General features: G+C 44.2%; 1 protein-coding gene across 9 annotated transcripts in view; it reads left to right on the top strand.

Annotated features, from left to right (window-relative positions):
* EPB41L1 (erythrocyte membrane protein band 4.1 like 1) overlaps positions 1 to 21,788 on the top strand; it is a 184,066-nt gene that overhangs the window by 18,503 nt on the left and 143,775 nt on the right. For all 9 annotated transcript variants that reach the window (XM_060277260.1, XM_060277261.1, XM_060277259.1 and 6 more), the window contains exon 2: positions 7,428 to 7,482. The gene's annotated coding sequence lies outside the window, so the exon portion shown is untranslated. The remainder of the gene's footprint in view (positions 1 to 7,427; positions 7,483 to 21,788) is intronic.

The raw sequence follows: 21,788 nt of genomic DNA, 5'->3' as shown, positions 1-21,788 counted from the left end.
TCCTTTCTCCTCTGCACCTGCGCTTGTTCCAGGGGCCAGTAGGGATTCTGCATTCAGTGAATAGAGGGGCATGTCCTATTGAAACTGCAACATTCCTTTTCCTATCCTTTACTCGCTATGCTGTGATTATGCAGTTATTAAGCATGAGTTGAACGGGAGTTAGGGGGTTGTCTTGCCTCCTGATGTATTCCTCAAAATCTTAACTGCCTGCCAGTGGTAAGAGGGGCAGGGACAACCCACATCATGGATCCCAATTCTCCCCTACAGAGAATGAAACTATCGCTCTAAGTACCAATGTTTGCATCCCACCTTTTGTTCAGGGATGGGGAATCCCCAGTCACCATTGGTCATGCTGTTGGATTGATTTAAGTTGGAGTGGACAAGATCCGTAGGGAGGCAGGTTCCCCAATCTCGCTTTCAGTTGTCTGGTAGCTCATTCCTACTCAGTTATTTCTTACTGCCCTAACTCTTAACGTATAGTCATACATAATTTTATTTGTATGCTGCCTTTCCATAGTTCAAACCATCCTCAAGGCACCTTACAACATGGGAAAACACCTAAGAGTCTGATCAGCAGCCTCAGCTTTCGTAGCTGGAGTCAGTCAAGGCCCTGCCTTCCCAGGCCTGGTGGGAAATGGCTGCAAGGCAAGGAGCAGGTCTTCCAGGGCTCACAGCCAAGATGGTCTCCCACAATCTAACAGTCTGTTCATAGCCTTCCTTTGCTAGATCAGAACCATGGATCTTGTGGCAACTTTTCCTTTGATGTGCCACCTGCCCTTCCTGAGAGGGAAGGCTGGTCTTTCTATTCCCCAACCCACATAGTCTTGAATATAATAGATGCCTCTGCCGACGTCTGTATGTCAAGGTCAGCTCCAGGGCTAATTCTAGCTTGTGGAGAAATTCCACCAAGAGAAACCATGTGACCTAGTGCATTTTTTTCCTTGATAGAAAAGCATTTCAAGGTATTTTTCCAGCCAGGAACGGGGAAGCTGTGGCCCTCCATGGAAACTGCTGGCTGAGGTTGGTGGGAGACATACCTACAACTTATAGGGGGCTACAGGTTCTCCATCTCTGTCTAAACTTAACTTGCTCAAAAGTCTGTCTCCCACTGAGCTTTGTACTTTGCCCTATTACCAGTAAGGCAGGTGGATTCAAGAGCTGAAAAGCAGGAATAGCAGGATTTCGAAGCAGTTCAGTGCAATTTCTAGGAGATCACACCTGTGCAGCTGAGCTGCTTACCCCTGTGGCTTCATGGAGATTTGTTTTTTATCTTTTCCTTAATTCTAAAATAGAACTGAACTGCAGAATCTTTTTTTCACCTTTGTGGGGTGAATATATCTCATATAGCTTACATTGAATCAGGTGTCTCCTCCTCTACTAGCTACAAATAACAGCAAATGCTGCACTTAAAACACTGACTCGTGTCAAATAAGGTATCTCTTTCAACACAATTGCTTTCCAGTGGGCTGCTTCATGTATGTTTTATGGGTGCAAGATTGCAACATTTTGAACCCACTTGAGCCCAGCAAATGCACCCACGAGGACTCTGTTCTCTTCAGTCAATTCACAAACAGGGCAGTGCTTTGGAAAAGAGCTTTCATGGCTCTTCCAAGTAAATTGCCAACTCTGGACAAAGCAGGTTAATTAGTTTGGGATGATAAAATCTCAGTGGAAACAGGTGATATTGAACTTGGGTCATGTGTGCTACCACTCCTCCATAGAAAGAAGCCAAAAATAACACCAGGACTGTTTCTTCGGGGTGCCTTCTTTTCTTAATGGTGACATTCATAATGTAAGAATATTCTTCACAACTGTGAGCAGGGCAGTGGGGTAGGGTAAGTGAAGACAAGCTATAACAGCTAGCTATAGTGTTGTTTGCCACTCCTGCTCAGGTTGCCCAACAAAAGCACTTTGGTTCCTGAAATTCATTCTGATTGTGCAGATGAAATACAACTGATAGAATTCGACAGGGTGTCATATGAGTGTGTGAATACAGTCCAGATCCAATGATCCCCAGGCATGCACCTCCAGGTGGTGGAGATGTCGGGTGCAAAAGGCGCCTGGCTGATTTTGAACACTGAGTGTCTGTTCATTTATATCCCCCTTTGTTTTATCAAAAGTGGTTAACATTAACATTAAAAAAAAAATCCCCGAAAGTACAAACAGCAACAAAACCACATTAAAGCCAAAGCAGCAATCAAACGCAACCCAAATTGAGTGCCACATCACAATCAAAGCATACTCCATCACACAGTACAAAAAATCTGGCCTGAAGTTGCCTTGTATTGCTTCTTAGCCAATGACAAAAATTTAACAGTGCTGGGGCTAAGCAAGGTCCTTCCAGAGTAGGGGTGCTGGAAATGACAAGGTACTGTCATCTGCAGGGCATCACATTGGCAACTCTTGAGCTAGGTTGTTGCATATGTACATGAAGAATTAGCACGATGAGTGGTTACTGAGTACTGTGTACATTTGAGTTTCACTGTATGAGTGCTAGTACAACTTTGCTGAGGGCAGTGTTGTTCAGTGTCTTCATTAGCAGAATACTGTCATGTAATTTTGCCATGTGCCCTTCGCCCCCCCTGTTGTTAAGAGGCTTGTTGAAACTGAGATGCTCATGAGGAATAAGGAGTCAAAAAGGGTCAGGTGGAAGGTGACACGCTGGCTGAATTGTAGTCGTTTGTATCCGAAGAAGTGTGCATGTACACAAAAGCTCATACCAATGACAAACTTAGTTGGTCTCTAAGGTGCTATTGGAAGAATTTTTATTTTGTTTTGTATGGCAAGGGTTCTTGTTTTTGCCTGTGCATAAAACTGCTGGCCGCAATTACAACCAAGACCTGATCATGTTGGAAGCCATTTATTGTGAGTTAAATAAAAATGTCACAATAAACATATAATAGGTTTAAAGATGTAACAGTAAAATGAGAACAGCAACAAAGCAAAACCAAACCCCAGAAAGAGGTTTCACAAGAAGGAACATGTTTTTTTGCAAGATACTACCTGTTAACTTGCCATTGCCATTTCCTGAACTTTTATTAAGGTCCTATAGATGGACTGCTGTGTCTGCGGCATTGCATTAATCATTCTTCTGTGGCTGCTGTTGCGTTAAAGAAATGTTGTTACAAGTGTATTTTGAGGATTTGTCCTTGCAGTGTATGTTGCTGTGTTTATTTAGAAAACAGTTGGCAGGCTTTGCTTCTAGAGGTGGAGAACTGGAATATCAAGAATGGCTGGCTTTGCCATTGATCAGATAATTACTTGCACTGCCCCTGCCCCTTTGCTCTTGTGTGTTCTTGGCTTTGTTTGTTATTTCTTTCTCTGTTGCTTGCTGTTTTAACTTACTGGCATTTATAGGTGGGGTGGAGTTTTAAGAGTCTGTGCACATGCAGAATTTGACGCAGTCTGAGAATCATTTTAGTTTCAAGCATGGGAGTAGCCAGGGGGGTGCAGGGGGGCAGTTGCCCTCTTAAAACAAGTAAATAAATAAAAATATTTAACTAATTGACCAATTGTGTTCTGCCCCCCTCCCAGCATAATGCTTGCCCCACCCAACATAATGTCTCCCCCCCCCCAATAAATCCTGGCTATGCCCATGGTTTAAAGCAAATTTCTAGCTTCTGTGGCAGGTGTAGGGAACCTTTTGCCCTCTGAAGGTTGCTGAACTTCAATTCACATAATCCTTGGCCATGCTTGCTGAGGGTGATGGGAGTTGTAGTTCAGCAACATCTGCAGGGCCACAGTTTGCTATACTTGCTCTATGGCTACAAAATAAACTTCAGTGTGTGCAGGCAAAGGCTAGTGAAATTTAGAAGCCCAAGGTGAGACTGAGTAAGATTTCCAGTCCCGAAGTGTTAGGAACATATATATTTTGGGGCATTTTTTTAAGATTAGCAAAAGTAGAATAAATTATGCAGAGCAAATGAATATATGTGGAAAGGTTGCAGAATGAATTTTGCAGATTTTTGTGTTACTATAGTGCAGGGTTTTGACTTGTTTAGGGCTCAGGCTACACTGCACTGCCTTTTGTAATTCAAAAGTGTCTCTAATTGACTGGAAAGATGTAGCCACTTGAATTAAATATCATGCTAATGAGGTATTGCGTAGTAGCTAGCCAATAATAAGGTTAGTTATGTATTTATTCTCCTGCAGGCGTGTACGGTTTATAAAATAGGTGCAGATAAAGTATACTGGCACAGCACCTGCGACAGAATTCTTGATTCATAGCTAACCTCGGATAGGGGACTTCATCCAGCCCCCAAGCAAATGTTTCTGGTCTTCCAGAGATACACCGACTTTGGCAGCAGCAGCAAAAAGAGAAACAGGACACCAAACCTATCACTGCAGGAATAAGCACGTCTGCCCTGCCAAGAACCCTGACAGGGATGCAAATTGCCCCCTCCCTGGTCATGAGATTGATCATTTGATGAGTGAAGAGGGAATGATAGCTACCATTCTCAACCTGGATCAGCTGAGGAGGGAGGGAGTTTGTGTGACTGTGCAGTGTAGTAGAGCGAGGGGTGGCCACACCCACTGCCGGCATGTGCCTACAAGAGTGTCGGCCAAGGGTGAATATAGCCTCCAGGCTGAAAGAGGTTAGTCACCCTTGACAGAGAAGATGCCACCCAAACTGCAGTTCTGTCTTGTGTGGCATTTTGGAAGCAGTAGCCCGAGGTTACACTCCCTCTGAAGGAGCAGGTACATAGCTGGGGGGTATTTCTGGGACCTCAGTGGCACAGAGTGGCTTCCATCAACTTGGGTTGGTGGCCCAGCCACTATCTAGAGAGGGGAAGCCTAACTTCTTTTGTTTACACTTTGGTATCCTGTAGACTAGCTTACTTCAATGCAGTATATGCGAGGCTGCCCAACTGCACCAGGTACCAATTTGGTTACAGGCCCAATTCAAAGTTCTGGTTTTGACCTATGTGTCTCAGAGCACCAATACCCCAAGGACTTCCTCTTCCTAAATGAACTGCCCTAGGATTCTGCAATAGTAATCTGAGGCCCTTTTTCGTGTGCCTCCCTCCAAGGGGGATCTGGTGGGTGGGAACACAAGAACAGCCCTTTTCTGTGGTGGTTCCCTGCTTGTAGAATGCTCTCCCCAGGGAGGCTCACCTGGCACCATCCTGATATAATATCTTTAGGTGCCGGGGGAAAAAACATTCATTTTTTAATCAGGCTTTTGAATATCTATGGCCTTTTTGCATGAGTGGGATGTTTAAATGTATGCTGTTCATTTTAAAATAGAATTGCCTTTTAGATTTTATAATGCTTATTTCAATGTAAACATGCTTAAAGCATTGTATGTCACTTTGAGTTGCTGTGGTAAATGAAGACTAATATAATTAATCAATTAATAATTGTTCCTCTTAGTTTGGGTTGATACCAAAGGCTCTCCCTCATTTGGGCGTGCCACAGAAATCCAGAGCTCAGCTTAAATAGCCTTGGATTCCACAGCTAGAACAAAAATGCACTCTTTTGACCCAAATAGGGATCATATTAGCTTTGCATGAATTTGCACTGATTAAAAGATTCCCTGTGAATGGGAGGAGATATGCAGGAAATATGCAGAGAAAGGTGTACAGGTCATGGTTGCACTTGGGAGGGAGGAAAAGATGAAAGCAAGCTTTTCTCCTTTAACAAAGCATTATATCCAAGAGGTCATATCAAATTAACCCTTAAGGCTGAAGACTTCTTGGTGGAAAATCTACACAGCCCTGGTTGTTTGTAAAAACAGTAAGCCACAACTTGCGCACATTTAACTAGGGTGCATTCAACTTGATGCACTTGACAAAATTAAAAAGGGAGCAGGTGTTCAGAAAAAAGGCTTTGCCAATCCCACCCGCCGTTGCACCTGATGTGTTTTGACTAGACATGATATTGCCAATCCCTGGAATGTAAACGTAAGTTGCAGGTTTACTGTACCCTAGAACAGTTGCTCTTTTAGAGCTGTATGTACCGTCAAGTCTTTGCACAGACAGAATGAAGAGGTGCAGCCTGGCTAAAGGGTGCAGTTTTTCTTCCTTGCCCTTGTGCAAATGCTCCTCTTTCCTTCCACAAGAAGCTCACTAATGTGAGAAACCGGCCATTGTAGGATGCTATTTACATTGTTTCAATCAAGTTGTTGTTAAACTTACACAGGCTGCAGACGGAAGGGTTGACTTCTAAGCTATCCTTCAAGGTCCAAGACCAAACCTTTGTGGCTTTCACATCTGGGTCTGTAATGAACTCTGCAGGCCAAATGTTGCCTTCCAGAACTTTGGTGTCTCTGCTGGAGCAGCAGTGGTGAAGTTAATGTATATAATGAGAAGATAATGGCACACAGAACAGATGGTTCTAAAATTAGAATGTGTTTAATAATTCCTTGTGCAGGCCAGAAAAGGTATCAATTTCATTTCCTGAGTGGTGGATTGTTTTCCAAAGATTGGATCTAGTAAATACATACTTGTATTACTTTCATAAATAAGTTTGAATGCACAGTGGTTGGCTGACTGAAGAAAATGCTGTTGTTTCATTCATTTTTGTCAGTGAAAAGATGCATATTTATACCCCACAAGGGAATTTGCTTGGTTGTAGTAAATACACAATTGTTCAGGACATAGTTATAGCATTATTGTGGGTATACAGTACTGGTTTCATCAACGTTTCATGTAACAAATGTCTGAAGTGTGAATGACAGGTGTACTTCCTTAAGTAATGATTTGCCTGGGAGATGAGATTGGCTCATGGCTTCCCAATGTATGTACCTGGATGTTTGATATATTTATTATTCAGGCTCTTCAGGTTTACTAGCAGGAATTCAGGGGTCTCTATGGGAAATACATAATGGCCACATATTGCATGGAGCTGCTTACAGTTTGCAACAGGGCCAGATCCTTGTCCCCCCCCCCCATCACCCATGAGTGAGGCTGCCTTCCTGTCAGTCACCTGATGCCACAATGATGTCAGATGACTTGCTTCAAAGGCTGTACTTGGCTCCATGCAAACCCTGACCATCAGCTGATTGTCATTGTTTGCACAGAGTCCTGCTTGCTGCTCTGAAGTCTTGACAATAGTGCTTTCCTAGAGCTGCAAGGGCATTTGGAAGCCTGAACAGTTGGGGCTTCAAAGTGCCACACACAGCTATATGCAAGGCCTGGGTTTTACGGAGATTTTGATTAGCCTGAAAACCTTTTCGACCTGGCCGGCAACCTCTTTCACTTGTTGCACACCTGACATCATATATGGGGGCTAATTAAGCCCACAGACCAGAGGTTTCCCATCACTGCTTTGCAATGTTCAGATAACAGAGGTAATCCCAGATCTTATGAAGAAATGAGAGGCATCTTAACAGTGACAACTTTTGCAGGAGACACAATTCTTTTCCTTGCAAAGGCAGCATTACATTTTTTCCCTCCCATTTCTCACTCTCATTTTTCTTCTTCTAGTGTCTGAACAGTGCTTGAACGGAGATAAAATAGTCCAACAGCAGCTGGAGACTGGGTGAGTTTTCTATAACCATTTAATTGTGTTTCATCAAACCCTTCACTTTGCTTCTTTAAATGGATGATCGCCAATAAAAAAAAAGTGACTGTGGTCTCTCTATTATTATTTTTAAATATTCTTTTAAAAGTACTCTCTTGTAGTTTACTTGGCACACTTCTCCGCTAGTGCTTAAAAGTTGTTCGCTTTCAAAAACCACAAAGAAACTACCCTGTTTGGCTCACCTGCAAGCAGCTTCAAGCTCTACTGGACCTCCAAACCGAGTTGCTTGCAGTTTGGCATTTTAGATAAGTTAAGAGATACATGTGGAAAGAGGCCAAATGCAACCAGGGCTGATGGCTTTAAAGGTCTTCCTTTTACAGCAATAAAAATGGCAATATGAAAAAAGCAACAGTGTCTCCTGGTTTGGAGAATTGGTTGGTACAGGGTTTCCCTGGTTCATGGCCATGCTGTGCACTACGAATGTGGGCCGTTTTGTTTTTCAGCTTCTTAGCTGGTCCTTTTGCTCTAGGGACCTACTGTTGTACTAATGTGCTTTCAGTGGTAGTGAGTGTTAACTATGCAGATGATCAGGGCCGTTCCTAGGCCCGGGCTGGGTGGCGCAAGGCGCCTGGCCATTAGGGGCGCGAAAGGGGCGCCGAATGCTGGTGTCTGCATCTGTGCGCCTCTGCCGTTGAGCGGCTTCAGGCAGCTCTCCGGAGGCGTGCGGGGAGCACTGGCCTGGGGCTGCCTGAACAGCTGAGAGGCGCAGCGCAGCAGCCCAGGCTCGCGCTCCCCACACGTCTCCGGAGCTTCGCTCAGGGAGCGAGAGCCTGGAGCTGCCTCCTCTGAACAGCTGGGAGGCGCGGTGAGGTGGCCCCAGGCTCGCGCTCCCCGCGCGCATCTGGAGAGCAGCCTAAAGCCGCTCAAAAACTGAGAGGCTCAGAGGACGCAGCCCCAGGCAACCGTTCCCTGCGTGAAGCTCCAGAGGCCTGTGGGGAGCGCAAGCCTGGGCCCGCCTCCTCCGCGCCTCTCAGTTTTTGAGCGGCTTCAGGCCACTCTCCGGAGGCCCGCAGGGAGCGCAAGCCTGGGGCTGCCTCCTCCGCGCCTCTCAGCTCCCTGCGCGCCCCTCCTGCCCGCCTCACTCACGGGGCGGGGGCTGCCGGAGGGATCTTGGCACCAGGGCGCCAGATATGGTTAAGACAGCCCTGCAGATGATCTCGGTTTTAGTTTTATGGCTGGAGGGTGGCTTAGCCTAACATTCATTTAAAATCTGGACCTGTCCCAATTTTGTGTGATCAGGGTGCAATCTAATTTTACGAGTAAAATGAGGAGAACTGAAGCTTTTCCGCTTCCTGAAACTTTTCTCCCTACAGTTTGTTACCTGAACTCCTCCCTACATCCACTGCCAAGAGAAAATAAATGTGTGGGGGAATACTTGCGTAATTCAGGAACATCAACCCAACCCGTCTAAACCCATCCCTGATCTTCTGTACCCCCTCCTGCTCTGCCACAGTAAAAAAGGTTTAAAAAAAGGATAAAGGACCCCTGGACGGTTAAATCCAGTCAAAGGCAACTATGGGGTTGTGGCGCTCATCTCGCTTTCAGGCCGAGGGAGTTGGCGTTTGTCTGCAGACACTTTTCCGGGTCATGTTATCACCGCAAAACATCGTTCTTAATTATTACAATATATCCTGATCTACTAGAACACCTTCACTCTATTATGTATACGTCAAAAATTTGTTTACTACAATCAGTTGTAAAAAAACAGCTCCAGCAGCTACTAATATGGAAGACCACCATGATGTGTAAACTAGAGGATAGTCCTTAAACATGGGCATGTTTCATTTTTAAAGTGATCTGCATATCCTTGTCTGATCTGCCTCGGTCCTGACACTTTGATCCTGTGTTGGGAATGCTCGTCTGAGGATGCTGTTATGCATCCATAGTTGCAGCTCAGATGAAATCTGACCCGGGAAAACACTCTTGTTTTCGAATGGGGCTCGTGCATCTTTCCAGAGCAGGAGGCAGGTTCCTTCTCTCTCTCTCTCTCTCTCTCTCTCTCTCTCTCTCTCTCTCTCTCTCTCTCTCTCTGTGTGTGTGTGTGTGTGTGTAGCAGTAACTGCAGTCTTGTCAGGGAAAATAAATATCACACTAGTAGCATAAGGGAAATCCATGTCTTTGAGGAGAGCTGTAAATGGGTCAGTGGCATGGATGAAGATAAAATGCATGCACATGCCTCAGGGGCGATAGATTTCTCTCTCGAGTGTTTGTGGCTTGTAAATTTTTATGGGCAATTTCTACTCTGTAATGCCAAGTGCCTTACATTTTATTATTGCAAGAGTTGGGTCAGGGGCATGTCTTAGTTCACATATTTTCACCCGCCCACCCCCAACTCCCTGTTATGGATAATGATTGTGATCATTTTTTTCCAGGGGGGGAAGGAATACATAACTAAGACAATACTATAATCTTCCTCTCTTTTTTTAAAAAAAACTTGTGTATCTGGGTTGGAACATGATCACTGCAATTCCCAATCAAACCTTTTCTTGGGATTACATATTCAGATATTTGGTTGTGGATATTTAGCTCTAAATGCACTTGGAACAGGATATACTTCCAACTGAGCAAGAATCAGAAAGATGAAAGGTAAACCCTGAGATCACCCCCTTCCCTTCATTAAAGAGAGAGAGAAAGAAAGAAAAGAATAGGTACTCTTTCTTACATCATTGGTGGCCTATTATTATTATTATTATTATTATTATTATTATTATTTTACCTAAGGGGAGAGGATGATTTGCATCCCTATCAGGGTGCTGGGTTGGTGGAAAGGTTTAAATATGTCTGCTGAAGCCAGTGCTATTGCCCACTACACCTTTTATTGCACCACTGCCAAAAGGGGTTTGGGGGGGAATTTAAATTAGCATTATCTGACCCCTGAGCCTAGGGGTTGGCCACCCCTATTCCCTGCTCTGTATTGCATCAAACAGAAGCCTGCCTTTGCAAAGGGAGAGACTTTATCTCACTAGATATGAGCCACAAACTCTTTCCCCTCTCTTTTATTACCCTCTTTCCAAACTATGCTAGCCCACACTAATTTTTTACCTGTTCTGTTTTGTTTTTGAAACATTTGGCACTTAGCAATGTCTTCCTAGGATAATCAACACACACACACAAGGAAAACAAACAAGGGAAGAGAGACAGATCAGGTCTTAGACACCCATCTCAGTGCCTTGTGTGCTTCATAGCTCACAGTCAATCTCACATGTTTAAAACCCAATAACTGCATTTTGTTTTGCTTCTGAACTGTTGTCAGACCTGTTCTACCAAAGGTTAAGAGGGAGATGCAGCACTCTGTACATCAATGATCCTGCTGAGACGATGATAAATACCGAACTATTGTAGTGGAAGCCCATTCACCACACCTGACACTAAATATAATGTCAAGTGGGGGACAGGTGGGTCTGACTTGGCCATAAAAGCCTAAGAAATTCTCATGGGGAGTTGATACACTGACTCTTAACAGGAACGGTTGTTTTCTATCCACTGTGGTGATTTCAAACTAGCCAGGCACAGTTCCCATATCAGAGAAAAATCACCTTGGGGAGCAGGTTTCAGGAAGGTAAACTACAGGTGGAGGAGCGTTCTGCTATCCTCGCCCTCATGCCCTCTGTTTCTCATAAAACTAGACCCACATAGTTTCATTATCTGTACTATCATGACCATTCTGTCCTCGCAGAATTTCTGTTTGTTTGCTTGCTTATAATCTACCCTTTTGTAAAAGTACAAGGTTGGTGTGCACAAACATAAATTGCAACAATAAAAACGTCAATTAAAAAACCCTCCACATTGGGTAAAAGAGAATGGTTGGGTAAAAGAAAATGCACATTTCAAAGCACCTCTAAATAAGCGATGTTTTTAAGCAACGTCTAAAAGAAGGCACTGATGATTGTTGGCCCATCACAGGATCTCAGTTATCCTGGTGGAACATTCGGGTTCAGGTGGTCCTTAGGGTGCTTTAAGTCCAAGTTGTTTAGGGCTTTGTGAATGAATGCATGAACCTTGAACCTTGCCCAGTAGCAAATGGTGTAGACCATTGTATTCCGTCCATGATGGTTCGGGAATGGTTGTAGCTGGTGTACCAGCCAGAGCCTGGTCCTCTAGTGATGGAGATAATGATCACTCCTAGACTGTAGACCTGCTCCTTCAGAGGAAGTGCAACCCCATCCAGAACAGATGACTGATCCATCGCTGAGACTTTGGGACCAACCACCCATAAAGGTATTTGTTTTTCCAGGATTCAAGGTCTGCTGGTCCTATACATGCCTATAGTATTTGCAAGTTCAGTCATCCTAGTGATAAAGGTATTTCAGTTATAATGTGCTTATTTAGAAAAAGCTCTTTTGTTCAGAGTTTGATTCTGCATTAACTAATGTCCCTTCGAGTCCGGCTTTAATGTTCAGCATTTCTCGGTTCCCTGGATTCCAGCATCTTTTCTTCTTGGTACGGCAGAGAGTAGCAATTTATTAGCAGACCATGTGAAGTTGGTGGGAGAGAAGGGAGGGAGGAGGCCGCCTCTGTCTTCAGGATCTTTGAATAAACCAACAGTGCAGCAAGCCTGAAGAATAGAAACCGAGCCTGTCAGATCTCCTATAATTTGAGCCTGACTACAAGTCCTATGATTGAAGTCCTTTGTTGTTTTTTAGGTTTCCCAATTTGTACAGTACACTTAGTTTCACCTCCAAGGTGTTAGCGTGTCAGCAAGGGAAGGAAAAAGTGCAGCTACAAAGGAACTAATTTGACAGTCGCCCTGTCAGCCTGGGGGAACTCCCAGGAAGTCTGCGCCAAATGTACAGCTGTTGCAGGAGAGCCCAAGGAGCCTGAACTCTGATCTGAGAAGACAGATTTACTTGTGTGCTTGATTTCCATTGGGGTACCTTTGCAGTGGTGAAATGTGGATTCTCAAGCAGGCATTTTGCTTCGGTACATCCTGCCATTGTGGAGTATGATGCCATGCCCCCTCATGCTCGTTTCCTTTCTTTTCTCTTTTCTCTTTTTTCACCTAGCCCATGGATTGCTTGGGAGCAATACCCCGGTTGAGGTATTCTTATCATGCAACAAGGGAGAGAGGGAGAATACAGTAGCTAGATCTGTCCCCTGCATTACATTCCTGTTCCTCAGCCCCAACGATCTTCCACATGTTGGAGGGCAAGCTCCTGTAGCAGGGAACCTGATGTACTTGTGGAGGCTCCCCATGTGACTTAGAACCCTGTATGATCGGGGTTTTGAATTGCTTGGGGAACTTGCCTGGGTACAGCAAGTTCCCTACTGCAGATGCATGGATGCTGGTGGAGTGAGGTGATGGGGACATGTGAGGCTGCTAACGGGGACAAAGAGTGTGAATTGAACATTCTGTTCCACTATTTTAAGAAGAGATGGACAACGCATTCTCATAGCTGCTGTGGAACTTCTATGCTGACAACAAAGGGTGTGCTATTCATTTACGTACCTTTCTCAGATTCTATTTAGGGAGCAGGGTTGGGAGGACCATCAAACCAGTAGTTGTCAGGACAGTAACGGTATTAGCTCACTATAGCCAGTAACAGAAACTCTATGGTTGAGCTTCGTTTTCTTGTAGAGCCCCAGTAACCTCCTTTCCTGATGCAATACCCTAGTTCTATCACCCAGGATCTCATATCAAAGTCTTTCATTGCTTATTTTTGTCCTTCATTTGCACACTAACTGAAATAGGTACTGCATACTGGAGGTTTGCAACCAAATGACGCACTCAGAAATATTGCTGGACAGTTGAACTGATACTGCATTGCACCCCTTCAGGCTGCTGGGAGTAATAGCATTAAAAAACAAACAAACCCCAAACCCACAATCCCTTACATCAAAACTCCCTCTTAGTGGAAAATGGATCTGCCAGGTAGAAAGGTTCTGACTTACTTTTCTCTGATATGGTAGATTTCTACATGTCTCCCCTCACCTGCACTCCAAAATGATATACAGTCCAAGAAAGGCTTTAGTGCATGTTTCTGAACATGTATTTCCTTTGTCGTGATCCCATGGCCCACTACATAGTGGAGGACTCTAAGTATGAGGTTCAGATGGCTTCCTTGGATAGCAACCCATTAGTCACTTATTTGGTGCCCCCCCCCCCAGTCAGAGCACAGTCCTGCCACCATCATCTGACTTAGAGGTATTGCAAGAATCTTATGCTCCATGCTCCATATCAAAGACCACAAAGTGAAGTGAGGACTTTTAAACCATGCAGCCAGTTTTTTTCACAGAGGTGAGGCTTATCACACTTCAGTTCCTGCTGAGACAACATGTTCCAAAGCTGCCTTATGAGGAGAGAGCTTCAGCTAGCTAGACCCCCTTGGAGCTATCCAAGGTCCTGTTCTTGTCTGCCCTCTATGCTGATCAGTCTTTCACCTGCTGACTTCCTGGACACTGCCTGCTTCCTTGGTAAGCCTCAAGAACACATGGAACTGGACATTCTCAAGAAAGAGAACACGCAAGAGATAAACTTTGCACTGTCTTCATACTGTATTATTTCTACACCGCTCTTAAACATGAGTGCACACACTTGTGCAATTATAAAAATTTAGAGATCCTTTAATACCAAAAAAAGTATTGCACACTCACTAAGCTATTAGTTGCAACAAATGTACATAATTGCTTGAATCCAAACCAGCCTTAACTTCAGTGTGAGAATATAGGGTGAAAAATCTCTGCTGTCTATATGACTGCATGTTTTCAGTCTTGATTTTGTTGCAGCTCCCTGATCTAAGGTACCACCTGGTTGATGATTATTCTAAGAAAACATTTCAAGATCCATGCAAGGAGCTGGGTGAAACTCTTATCATTGTGCATATGTGTCCGTTATCTCTCCTGGGCTTCATTCTGCAGCTCAAGCACTGCTAGTATATTAATCTGTCTTATGACTATCATGTAGAGCTTGTGACTGTGTCTGTATATCAAACAGGAAAGAGATAAAGAAAAGGCCTGGTGTCTTTGGTGTACTTTTCCCTACAATTGTGTCTTTTTCATGCAAGCTGTTGCTAGTACACATACAGATTATGCATTTTTAATCTTGGAGAGAAATGATAGCTCTGGCCTGTCTGCAGGCCGTTGGATTTCCCAACAAGATAGTTGGTAAGATGGTTTGACACACAATAGTGTCAGGCCTGAGGTTGGTGATGTGTCAAGTTTGTTGGGTTGGTTAAGAAGCCTCCCTATTAAAAAGTCTTAAAGGGACTCTACTTTTCAAGCCTGTTGTCTTTGTCCATGGAGTTTTCTTGGCAGGGATACTGGAGTGGCTTGCCAGTTCCTTCTCCAGGTGGATCATGTTTAGTCAAAACTCTCCACTATGACCTGTCCATCTTGGGTGGCCCTGCATGGCATAGCTCATAGCTTCTCTGAGTTATTCAAGCCCCTTCGCCACGACAAGGCATTGATCCATGAAGGGGAAGAAATGGAGGCAGTGAGAGATTTTACTTTCTTGGGCTCCTTGATCACTGCAGATGGTGACAGCAGTCACGAAATTAAAAGACGCCTGCTTCTTGGGAAAAAAGCAATGACAAACCTAGACAGCATCTTAAAAAGCAGAGATATCACCTTGCTGACAAAGGTCCGTATAGTTAAAGCTATGGTTTTCCCAGTAGTGATGTATGGAAGTGAGAGCTGGACCATAAAGAAGGCTGATCGCCGAAGAATTGATGCTTTTGAATTATGGTGCTGGAGGAGACTCTTGAGAGTCCCATGGACTGCAAGAAGATCAAACCTATCCATTCTTAAGGAAATCAGCCCTGAGTGCTCCCTGGAAGGACAGATCGTGAAGCTGAGGCTCCAATACTTTGGCCACCTCATGAGAAGAGAAGAATCCTTGGAAAAGACCCTGATGTTGGGAAAGATTGAGGGCACTAGGAGAAGGAGACGACAGAGGACAAGATGGTTGGACAGTGTTCTCGAAGCTACGAACATGAGTTTGACCAAACTACGGGAGGCAGTGCAAGACAGGAGCGCCTGGCGTGCTATGGTCCATGGGGTCACGAAGAGTCGGACACGACTAAACAACTAAACAACAACAACTTTTCAAGCCAATTTTACCTTTAAGTACAGATTCAACAGAGCTTCCTTGGTCTGTTTCCTCTAACCTTAAATGCCAGAGTGAGATTGGAAAACTCTATTTGGATATGATTTTGATTTCGAAGCAGTGGCCAGATGAAATTCCCACGTGACTTTAAAATGCATAGCCTGACCTATTAAACTTCCAAGACACAACAAATGTCTTGTATTGAAATGTTCCATGTTTCCTGGAACTCTCATTCCCTTTCTCCCCAACTGAGAGACAGACTTAAATATATACAATCTGGCACTAAATACATCTTATACAGGCCCTGTTTCCTGGGCTCCATTTGCAGGAGCCATTGTCATTTCCCCAGCACTTTCATCAGGTCTATTACTGCAGTGTTTCCCAACCGGGGGCCATTTGCCCCTTGTGAGCCCCCAAGATATTCCAAGGGGGGCACAGGATAAGGCTAGGGGGTAACAGGGGGAAGTGAGAAGTGAAGAAAAAAGGGTTTTTTTGTTTTTGTTTTAATCCTGATTGGCTTGCTATCCACTTGGCTGATCGCAAGGGGACAAGGGGGTAGCCCACCAGGGCCTATTGCTCCTTTTTGCTACACGTGTTTCCTTGGAGCAGTCCTGGTTTGTTTCCGGTAGGAGAGGGCGATCTCTGAGGCTCTCATTTTGACCAGTAGAGCCCACAATCCAGAACCCCCAAGTTAGGTAAATGTGGTGTTGTGGTGGCAATGGGTAGGTCTGGATGAGCTGGAGCTGCTTGTTGCTGCCACCAGTGTCTACTCAGTAGAAAGTCTCACTGAGTTCAGTGGGTCTTATTCCCAGGTAAGGGTGTGGGGTGCCTATAGTGTTTTATCTAGGCAGCCAGGGCTGCTCCAGATGACAATATATTTTTGCCGGGGGTGGGGGTGGGTGGGGCGCACAGGAAGGAAACAAGGTTGGAAATTGGCCATGATTGAATAAAGGTTGGGAAACACTGTTACTGTACCAAGCACTGGCTCAGGACAGCCACAAGACTATATGCCTGTCCCCCCCCCCAAAAAAGTATTGTATAAGAAGCCAACATCTCAAATAATAATAATAATAATAATAATAATAATAATAATAATAATAATAATAATAATAATTTATTATTTATACCCCGCCCATCTGGCTGGGTTTCCCCAGCCACTCTGGGCGGCTTCCAACAGAAAAATAAAACACAGTAATCTATTAAACATTAAAAGCCTCCCTGAACAGGGCTGCCTTCAGGTGTCTTCTAAAAGTCTGGTAGTTGTTTTCCTCTTTGACATCTGTTGGGAGGGTTTTCCACAGGGCAGGCACCACCACCGAGAAGGCCCTCTGCCTAGTTCCCTGCAACTTGGTTTCTCGCAATGAGGGAACCGCCAGAAGGCCCTCGGTGCTGGACCTCAGTGTCCGGGGAGAATGATGGAGGTGGAGATGCTCCTTCAGGTATACTGGACCGAGGCCATTTTGGGCTTTAAAGGCCAACACTTTGAATTGTGCTCGGAAACGTACTGCGAGCCAATGTAGATCTTTCAAGACCGGTGTTATGTGGTCTTGGCGGCCGCTCCCAGTCACCAGTCTAGCTGCCGCATTCTGGATTAGTTGTAGTTTCTGAGTCACCTTCAAAGGTAGCCCCACGTAGAGTGCATTAGTCCAAGCGGGAGAGAACTAGAGCATGCACCACTTTGGCTAGACAGTCTGCAGGCAGGTAGGGTCTCAGCCTGCGTACCAGATGGAGCTGATAGACAGCTGCCCTGGACACAGAATTGACCTGCGCCTCCATGGACAGCTGTGAGTCCAAAATGACTCCCAGGCTGTGCACCTGGTCCTTCAGGGGCACAGTTACCCCATTCAGAACCAAAGAATCCTCCACACCTGCCCGCCTCCTGTCCCCCACGAACAGTACTTCTGTCTTGTCAGGATTCAACCTCAATCTGTTAGCCGCCATCCATCCTCCAACCGCCTCCAGTCACTCACACAGGACCTTGACTGGTTCTGATTTGAAAGAGAGGTAGAGCTGGGTATCATCCGCATACTGATGAACACCCAGCCCAAACCCCCTGATGATCTCTCCCAGCGGCTGCATGTAGATGTTAAAAAGCATGGGGACAGAACCCTGAGGCACCCCACAAGTGAGAGCCCAGGGGTCTGAACACTCATCCCCCACCACCACTTTCTGAACACGGCCCAGGAGGAAGGAGCGGAACCACTGTATAACAGTGCCCCCAGATTGTTGAGGAGCTACTGTATATCTGTATTTCTGCACGTGGCATTTTAATCTAAACCAGGGGTCAGCAACCTTTTCCAGCCGTGGGCTGGTCTACTGTCCCTCAGACCATGTGCTGGGCCGGACTATATTTTGGAGGAAAAAATGAACGAATTCCTATGCCCCACAAATAACCCAGAGATATATTTTAAATAAAAGCACACTTGCTACTCTCATAAAAACACCAGGCAGCCCCCACAAATAACCCAGAGATGCATTTTAAATAAAAGGACATATTCTACTCATGTAAAAACACACTGATTCCTGGACCATTGAGGGCCGCGATTGGGCCGCATCCAGCCCATAGGCCTACCTATGATCTAAACCTCTGCTTTGAGCTAATAAATGTGACCAACTGGTTTGTCTGCCCTGATAAACAAATGGTTTATGAAGCCATGGAATTCAGTTTCTGGCAAGGTAGACCCAAAGCAGGGTGAACTTCTGGTTCTGGTAGGGCAACACAAAGGTTTTAGGAAGGCAAAGGAAAGTTTGTTTCAGTTAGCACCTTGGATAGTTCCACATGGACTTTGGCTGGAAGCTCCTACAAGCAGGTTCAAATGTTGCCTCAGCAACCAACAACCCCAAACTTAGACCTAAATAGGATTTCAGCTCAGTGGTTGGTTAACCCGGTCACTACTGTTACAAGGCTCTTCTAGTTAAAATAAAGGCGCCTTGTCTTTTTAAAGGGCCTCTGACTCCAGTGGTGCAGAGGAGACAGTGGCTCCTGTGATGGAGTCCTCGAACTTGGGGGGCATTATGTAACCTCCGGCTGCAGAGGTGGTAGCAAAATGGGCTCCTGATATGTTGTGTCTAGAGAACTGGGGTCATTTTGGGGTCAGAGTTGAGTGCAACTCCCTTTCCACTTCAGCACCACCACCTCTTGGGTCTATGGCTGTATCCATGGAGTATGATTCTGGGGTCACAGCACCTATGTTTTGAATTTGTATTTTGCTACTGGTTTTTACATGGTTAATAGCTGGTTAGTTTCTTCCAATGGAATGTTCCAGGTTCACAAGGCATTCAGGGAAGATGTTGTTAATATCAGCACAGTCAGATTGGAATGACATGGATTTTGATCCACAACACCATGGCTATATTTGGTTTTGGTCCTTAAAAAATATCTGTACTGTGTTTACCATTTTGTCTGCCAAATATTTATACAGTGGTACCTTGGTTTACGAACTTAATCCATTCCAGAAGTCCATTCTTAAACCAAAACTGTTCTTAAACCGAGGCACACTTTTCCTAATGAGGCCTCCCACCGCTGGTGCCCTTCCACCTTTTGGATTCCGTTCTTAGACCGAGGTAAAGTTCCCAAACCAAGACACTATTTCCGGTTTTGTAGAGTTTGTGAACCAAATCGTTCTTTAACAGGACTGTTCCTAAACCAATGTACCACTGTAGTGTGTATGTAGTCTTTACTTCATCTCCCCACACTCCTCATTTTTGATAAACATTGTGGATGCAAAGGTTAAATGTTGTTTGAATTGCAGTAGTTCTCCTCCCTCTTCAATCAGCTGGTACTTCTTCTTTTGGCTTTTCTCATATTTTCACCAAATAGTATTTGCATCACCTTAAGGAGTCCTCTGTTGTTTGTTTCTGATTTCTTCCTCTCCCTTTTCTTGAATTGTTTGCAGAGATTCCACTGCCTTCACTTTTGGTGTTTGACTTCTTGACTGTCTTGGGATATTTCATTTGTTCTGCATGTTGCCAAGTCAAATAAATTCCCCCCACAACCACTCTAGATCATCATATGTCCCGAATTCTACATTTTAGAGATATTGAAGATTCCTTATCAGTGAATCTTCAATATCTCTAAAATTGCAACTGACTGATAGTGTCTTTAAGCTGATGCAGTTCTCAATCAATACTTTCTCCTGTTCCTTGATTTTGGATGGAAAAAGTATTTATCTCCTTTCTTCCATTATTTCTGGGTTGCAGTGAACGTCAAACAGACCATTATCACAGTCAGGCTACACTGAATGTGTGGGATGTCTGTACACAATATTTTACTTATCCTTCTCCAGTTTAATTTTCACTGCTTCCTCTTTATCTGCTTTTTCAATCTCCACATACAAATTAAATTCCTCTTTCTAATTCTTCCATGCCAGAACTACATTCTTGGATTGCAGGTTTAACATCCCTGGCAGCTCCAACTTTACAATTTCCCCCCTGTTCTTTCATATCCTCTGCCTCTTCTATTGTAAAATCAGTTTTGTGGGTTTATCATTCCTTGGTGGACTTAGTCACAAGTGCCACTATATTTGAAAAATTGGTGGAATGGCCTGAAATTCTTAAAATGCCACATGTACTTTGCATTTTTCAAAGCAACTTGTAAGCTTTGCAGGTTCTACAGAACTTCTTCCACCTGTTGCCCCTCTTAAGACTGACAAACTTCATGTCACTCTTAGCTGGTTCATCCCAGAAATCCAGATGATTGGGTAGAACTGCCCAGATACCCAAATTGGGACTATATTTTGTTTGTTAGCTTCATTAATGCTCCACTTCCCTTCCTCAAGTTCATGCACATGGACTTCCTCCCATACTGTCCTCATAACAACCTTGAGGTGCAGGTCAGGTTCAGAGATGTTGACAGCCCAATGAAAAATAAAGGGGGAAATGGAGCCCAAATGCAGGTGTGTTTTCCTCCCAGCTCCATTCCCATAATGATTCAACTGCCATTTTTGTTTGTGTAGGCAAATGACACAAGAACCTGCACAGCATTCAGGTGCCATTTTATGCTTTGCTTGGTTTAATACGATTCTCATATTTATAGATGCACTGTCTGCTTCCTGGGACTTTGAGCTTTTCTGCAAATGTTCAGATTTTCAAAAGTGAAATAAATGTGGACTCTCTTAAACCCTACTAAGTTTTGTAACACACATTATTGCTGCATTGATTGCTGTGTGCAACCAATTGAGCCAAAAAGAGATCTTGCAGCCCTTAGTGGAAATGCACCCTGCCTATAAGTAATCATTGCCTGCTGGCATGGCATTTGAAAAAAAGAGAATTTGTAGGCTTCCAGCATCACATCTATTCCTCAGATGCTTCTACAAAGGAGCCGACTTCTCTGGAACTGGCTGCTGAAGGGCAGTGTCAAAAATACTAACTGTTTGGGATGGCGTGGGTTGGTTGCTGAAAAGTTGGCCTTATTGCCTGGAGGGAAAGATTAATGGCAGTGTGTTCCTTGTTTAATGAATTAAGAGTTTGTTTAATAATTTGAGGGTGGAGAGGTGTAGCAAAATGAAAGTTCTGGCTGCATACTCTGAACTTTTGTATGTAAAACATCCTGACTTCTTGGGCACAAAGCTAGATTTTTATATTGAATTATGAAGGGAATGTAACTATGAACTTGTCTATTGCTAGTGGGCAGGCAAGAGAAATTCACTTGAAAAACATGGTTTGGGTTAATTAGGAAAAGGAAGAACGATCTTAGTTCTTGAAATCCCTCCATCACTGCTGATTCTTGTCCCCCGCCAAAGTCTATAGTTCTAGCACATTCTAGATGCCACTTTTTGTGGTGTTTGTCTTCTCCACAGTGGTTTCCTGATGAGAGCCAGCTCCTTATGAAGTGGTTCTCTACAGGACAAAATTAGATAAACTGGTGGTTAGGAGTAATACACACCTGTCAGGCAGGTATGTGTATATTAAATATTCATTTCTGAACTTCTCTGTTACTCAGTTTGAGGATATTTCTTTCAAAGGAGGTATAGCACACAGTTGTCTTTTGAGTGCTGGGAAAAGGCTTCAACTTCTTGGTCCAACGGATTCCTAGCATTAATTAATTTGGTTTTTTTCTTAAAGTCCCCTGATAGCTGCAGTTGATATATATGTTTTTTTATTGATGAAGATCTGCTATATGCTGTTCCTTGGAGTTATATTTCCCTTTTCCTCTGAAGTGTGTAAAATCACTGATAAAGAGGTTTACGTAAAGGGTGCTGTCAGTCGTATTCTCGGAGCCAAA

The sequence above is a fragment of the Zootoca vivipara genome, chromosome 7, assembly GCF_963506605.1.
Source record: "Zootoca vivipara chromosome 7, rZooViv1.1, whole genome shotgun sequence".
Classification (NCBI taxonomy): domain Eukaryota; kingdom Metazoa; phylum Chordata; class Lepidosauria; order Squamata; family Lacertidae; genus Zootoca; species Zootoca vivipara.
Note: the sequence above shows the minus strand (reverse complement) of the source record. Positions and strands in the feature narration are given on the sequence as shown.